At 36.6% G+C, this 6000-nt stretch overlaps 1 long non-coding RNA gene across 1 annotated transcript in view; it reads left to right on the top strand.

Moving 5' to 3' along the window:
• Window positions 1-3370, top strand: part of LOC134478096 (uncharacterized) — a 41438-nt gene extending 38068 nt beyond the window's left edge. The window contains exon 3 of the long non-coding RNA XR_010050483.1: window positions 2672-3370. This is a non-coding gene — a long non-coding RNA (uncharacterized LOC134478096). The remainder of the gene's footprint in view (window positions 1-2671) is intronic.
• The last annotated feature ends 2630 nt before the right edge of the window (window positions 3371-6000 follow it).

A 6000-nucleotide genomic window follows, 5' to 3' on the forward strand; every position in this document is an offset into this window, starting at 1 on the left:
TAAAAACCAAAATCAGAATGCTTTCCCTTTTTAAAAACCCTTTAGTGACTTTCCATAGCATTTAGAATAAAAACACAAACTCCTTAATATGGCCCTGTATGATCCTTTCCTGTCCTTGTAGCATTTTGTACCATTTTTCTTCTCCCCATTCTTTGTGCCTCCACTTCTTTGCTTTCTTTTTTGTGACTAGAACACACCCAAAATCATTTCCACCTTTGCACTTTCTATCTCTTTTATCCTAGCTGCTTGGCACATATGCTTCATTATTCAAATTTTATATCTATTATACATATCCCTACCCCTCCTGCTCTCAGAACACCTTGTTTGTCATCTATTGAGAGCTAACTAGGTACTGAATATGGCATTTGGCATTTACTATAGTCTGTAATGATCTCATTTGTTTGTTCTCCCTTATTTAGTACCTTTGTTACCTAGAATATGAATTCTATGACAATAGGAAATCTCACCTTGTTTGCTTCTGAATCCCTGCAATCTAGACTGGTGGCACAAAAAAGATACTTGAAAAATGTTGTTTTATCTGAGGCTCCTTCCAAAAACCGAAATCTGTCCCAAAGCTGGTGTGTGTCTTGAGAAGTGATTCCATACCAGGGGAGTGAGGTCAGAAGAGTAAAACAGTAAAGGTGGGAAAGCCAATACCGATGTTCTGCTTTCACCACTCAAGGCAGGGGATTTGGTGATAGGCAACTACTGTGAGCCAGTTATCTCAGAACTGAGCATTCAAGGGAAAGAAAAGAGTAGTGACCCACTGGAATCTGTGCCAACTTTGGTCTAGGACTCACATCTCACATTTAGTATCTTTGGAACTCACTATGTAATTAGCAAGATAGCTGTACAAAATTATATTACAGGTCCTTCCTCAAAAAGTATTAAGAATTTCAGAATAAAGATGGCACAAACTAAAACTGAGCCCAAACACTGCATGGGCCTCGGGCCCTTGCCTTTGGTGCTCCAGCTGTGTGCATGTGTGCCAGGCAGGTTCCTGCAGACATCTCACTGGATGTCAGGGTCATAGAAACTCCAGGGGTCATGCACTACAGGATGTGGATAAAAAAAGGTGCTGCCACCTTCCACATATAGGAAACAGAGCTTAGTAGAGGCTAGAGAAGAAAGTGGACTGAGGGGATGTTAGGCAAAAGTGCAAAATGAGTTCAGAGCTACTGCTGCTTATTGAAAGCTGCATGAATTCTGGAAATGTTAAGTAGTAATTTTGAAAGAAATCATTCATGTATTTTTGATTATGTTAATGACTATAACTCTTACCTATTAATGATGGTTTGGCTATTGGTTTATTATTTGAGAATTCATTATTATTTTTATTTTTAATGGTCATTTACTATCACTTCAAAAAGATCCTCTTTGGAAACATTCAATAGATGTTGTCTTACCGGTAAAAAAGTAAGTCATTAATTTTTGGTTACAAGACAGGATACATGATAAATTATATTTATATGCAATGATCAGATACAAAGTAAAAATATAGTATTTTATGTATATTTAAAAAATTTACATTTATATATAGTTATATACAGTTTATATACAAAGTTAATTCTCTGTATTAAATCTTACACTTACAGAATTTCTATATTCCCATTTTTATAGCTATATTATCAGATTTGCTTAAAACTGTAGTACTATAGGTATATGTTCTTTTTATTGTTTTAAATGAGGTTATATTTCTTATATGAGCTTCACTAACTCAGTAAGTTGTTCCAAGTATGATTTAGTTAAGACAATTGATTTTAGATCCAGGAAAAGAAGTTCTGTTTCTCTATTTTGTGCACAAGGCAGACATGGCTAATTGACTGTGACATTTTTTTCCCTCTCTGTGCTTTGAAGTAGCTTTATAACTTTCCTCGCAGTAAGGCTGCATAAAACCACTAGTTATTGAGAGATATTAACAAGCTGATACCTACTGAGGGCTAACTAGGTACTGAATATTTTATCAAGGATTACTTCAGAATTTAATTCCAACCATGAAGAAGTACATCTTCTTGTTTGCATTGGACACCAAGACACTCTTTCCACTTGGGTGGTGTCACCTACTCACCTACTCAGCACCTCTGCCCAATAGTCTGGTTAATCACTCAAAGGAAAAAGGAGCTCATTTTCCTCCACAATATTTGACAAAACCCCAAATGTCAACCTTCCATTCATCATTCCACTAAAAGAACTGTGTATATGTAATGAAAGCTGGATGCAGGGGGCACTTACTAGGTATCTATGCCAGCAATGCGCTGCTAACATTAGACATTCAGGCCATTTAAGAGTAACAGAACCCTACTGACAGAATATGTGAACCATCTTTAATTTTTCTCTTTCATTTATATACTTGTCAAGAAGTAAATAGTTTCATCAGAGTTTAAAAAGTTTACTTATTCATTTTTTTACTTATTCTTTCAATGATTTTAAGTTGGGTAGGGGACCAGTGTTGGTTTCTGGGGATACACTGTCATAGTTTATGTCAGTGGCCCTAAGCCTCATGGAATTATGGATGGGATCAAATCTAGCATTTATGATTGGTTCATTGTCTAGTGTTTGGGTTGGTGGAGTGAATGTTTCACCCACCCAGGGTTGGGGGGAGCCAGGATATAGTGTAACAGTGGGAAGGTGTGTCTCTCTCTCTTGCCAATTTCCACCTTACTGTTTGCAGCTGCCATGAACTGCGGCCCCGCCATGCCACCTTGCCTTGGAGCCAACTGAGTATGGACTGAAACCTCTAAGAACTGTAAGAAATAAACCTTTCCTTCCCTAACTTGGTCATCAAGTATTTTGTCTCACAAAATAAAATGAGTAAAAAGTAACTAAGACATGCGCATAGATATCAAGATCCTGGCTAAAAAGCATTCAGCTTCATGGAGTATAAATTTAGTATATGGCTGGATATGATGGCACATGCCTGCAATCCCAGAACTCGGGAGGATCACTCCAAGTTTAAGACCAGTTTGTACTGCGAAGTGACTTCAAGGCCAGCTTGAACTGCACAGTGAAACCTTGTCTCAAAATAAATAAATACAGTATAATGAGTTATGGTGATAACAAAGAAGCTGGAGCTTTACACTAAGAAGGCTAAGAACAGAAGATGGTCTTTGAACTGAGTATAGGTGAATGAAAGGGGCTCACTAAGTAGGACACAATACTCTAGCCCGGGATAAAATTGCATACAATGGCTTGGATGTTTAAACATTCTATATGGTGGCTGAGATCAAGTCCACCCTGAAATGCATAGTGAGACTTCTTCTCAAAAGAAAAAAATTCTAAATGGCATATTTGAGCTATTACCAAAGATTTAGTAAAACTAACCATTATAATAAGTTCTCTTAGAGTGAAGTGTATCATGATGAACTCAGAGTAATCTGCTACAAATGAAGCTGTTGTAGTAACAAAAAATCAACATATAATATTGAAGTAAAATTAGAGGAAAAATAATTTACTGCTAACAAACTATCTGGTTTCAGGCAATGCTTTAGGTGTTAGTAGTCTCTTCTATAGAATGGAGAGGTCAGGGTAGAATTTATTCTTTATCCTTTCTATCAAAACATCTTGGGAGCAATGATGATCTTAAGGACTCACTCTCAAAATGGAGAAAAGAAAATCAGCAGGTATTTACTGAATCCAACTCTAGTGAGCTTATACGTAAAGAAAAGAAATGAGGTTAAGTATATATTAATATAAACTTGATAGAACTATTAAGTGATACTAAGATGAGAGTTTGGACCTTTAAATTCTCATGACTGAGGGAGATCTGGGATTCTAATCGTTGGGGAAAAGTATGAGTCTAAATTGTGCTGTTAGAAAAGGAGCTGCCAGATTTATACAAATAAATCAGAAAAAGAGTCTGACCGAACTCTTTCAATATGTTTTTCCTAAAAAACAAAAGTGGTCATTCCTGAAACTCTGATAAGAAAGGTTCTGGTGGGCAGGTCAGCCAAGGTCCAGCCAGAAGCCTTTCACTTAACATTGTCACTGCTTGGCCAGAAGGAAGAGAAGTACTTTTAGATTCTAATTTAATCTAAGCTATAACATGCTGAAAAAGGAGTCAGATTTTTTCTAGAAAGAAACAGTTGTTATCCATAAAAAATTCAACATAGCTATTGCTGCTATAAAAAAATCATGTAGGAAAAAAATTCACATTTGATAAATGTCATATATTGTATGAATAAAGAAAATATACCTTCAAGTGACCACATAGGTAAAATAAATTTGATTGACCAAAACTGTATTTGGAGGTGAATTTTCTGAGGACAATGGGGGACAATTTGAGGATTATCTCATCCGTTTTAATAACTCTCCATGAAGCTGGGAGATGGTGGCATTTTTGCGCCTGTAATTCCCGTACTTGGGAAGCTGAGTTAGGAGGATGGCTGGGCTATGTAGTAAGATTCTGTCTCAAAAACCAAAGGAAGGTTCATAGAGTTACACACTGTTCATAGAGTGTGTAACAGGCACTGTAATGTATGCCAAGTAGATTGTGGAGGACAAGACAGACTCATTCCTTGTCCTCCCTGAGTTTAGAGGTTAGTGGGGGAAGGCTCAGAGTGACTAAAAAAAAAAAAATGCCATAATAAATATTTCATTGATGCTTTAAAGGCAAATGACAACTTCCCATGAGAGACAAAGCCTAAGGGAATCTCATTTACAGCCAGCCATCCGCCAAATAGCTACTTTTTTTGTGATTAACGGACTCATTCAGCTGTCAACCAGAGATTTCCTAGTATCATTTTCAGAGTAAAATAGTTGTGAAAGCATCCAAACAACTTAAATATGGTATAACAATGGGGCAGCCCTGAGAATTTTTAAATCTGTACGCTTGACAGGTTAGTCAAAAACTGTTTTCACTCTCAGTACCCTTAACCACATAAAAAAACAATGCAATTCATAAGTTTTTGGGGGATTGTTGGCCCCCTCAGATCTAGAAAAAGTTCTTTGAAACCTTCCAAATACAATGTACTATAGACGTCAAAACCTACTCTTCTACTTCTGCAAAATCCCTAGAAACTTACGGTCACAGTCACTTCACGCTCTGAACATCTGCTTTTGCAAATGGGTTTATATTGTGAAACATGTTGCCCTTTTGTAAATGTGGTTTCTGTTCCACATGTTAACCCAGATGTCGAACTATACCTTCTTTTGATTGCCACAGAACTCTAATAGGATAGAATTTTCGCAGCATATTTGAGAGGAGATGGGGTGAAGAAGTTTATACTTGTTAGGATATAATTGCCATAACAAACAAGCCCTACTACGTAAGTTAACAGTATAGTAAGACTCTGACTTATGAGCATTCAAGTTTGGAATGTTCATGGATAGGACAGGATGTTGTGCTTGGTTTTTTTATGCTTTACATTGTATATTTGTGTCAAAGTTACATAAGACTCACTTTGTCTTACGAACTAATCGAACTTAAAACATTTTCTCAGAATGGAACTCATTTGTAAGTTGGGGACTTACTGCATCAAGATTATTTCTTGTACCATGTCAGTTGGGGTTAGAAGAAGCCTGATTCTTATAGTTATTTGTAGGCCAAGAGTCCTGGCCTCCTCCATTTGCTCCTTTGTCACCAGCCTGCTGGAGAAGGGAGAGTGTTAAAATGATGTAGGAATGATAGAAGTAGGGAAATGACTATGCCTAACTACAGTGGAATTTGAGAAATTTATTCAAGTTTTGAGGCCAGAAAGAAAAAAATGTTTTATAACTTATCTCTACCATAGAATTTATTCTGTAACAACACAAGCAACATGAAATTTAATATTACATCTCCTAGTTTTCAGATTCCTTGGCCTTCTCACTAGGAATTTTTAATATGATCATCAGACTCATGCCTATGCTTCTATTTTTTTCTTTCTTTCTTTTTCCCTCTTCCCAGATGCTAACATTCTTGTCAATTTTTTCTACCAGTGTTCTGAATTCTTTCTCATTGCCTTGCTTCTCACACGGTCTGGAGCATTTCACTGACCACTTAAATGTCTTATCAGAGAACAA

Source organism: Cavia porcellus, unplaced genomic scaffold (genome assembly GCF_034190915.1).
Source record: "Cavia porcellus strain 051 isolate PalLab524CR breed Dunkin Hartley unplaced genomic scaffold, mCavPor4.1 scaffold_11, whole genome shotgun sequence".
Taxonomy (NCBI): domain Eukaryota; kingdom Metazoa; phylum Chordata; class Mammalia; order Rodentia; family Caviidae; genus Cavia; species Cavia porcellus.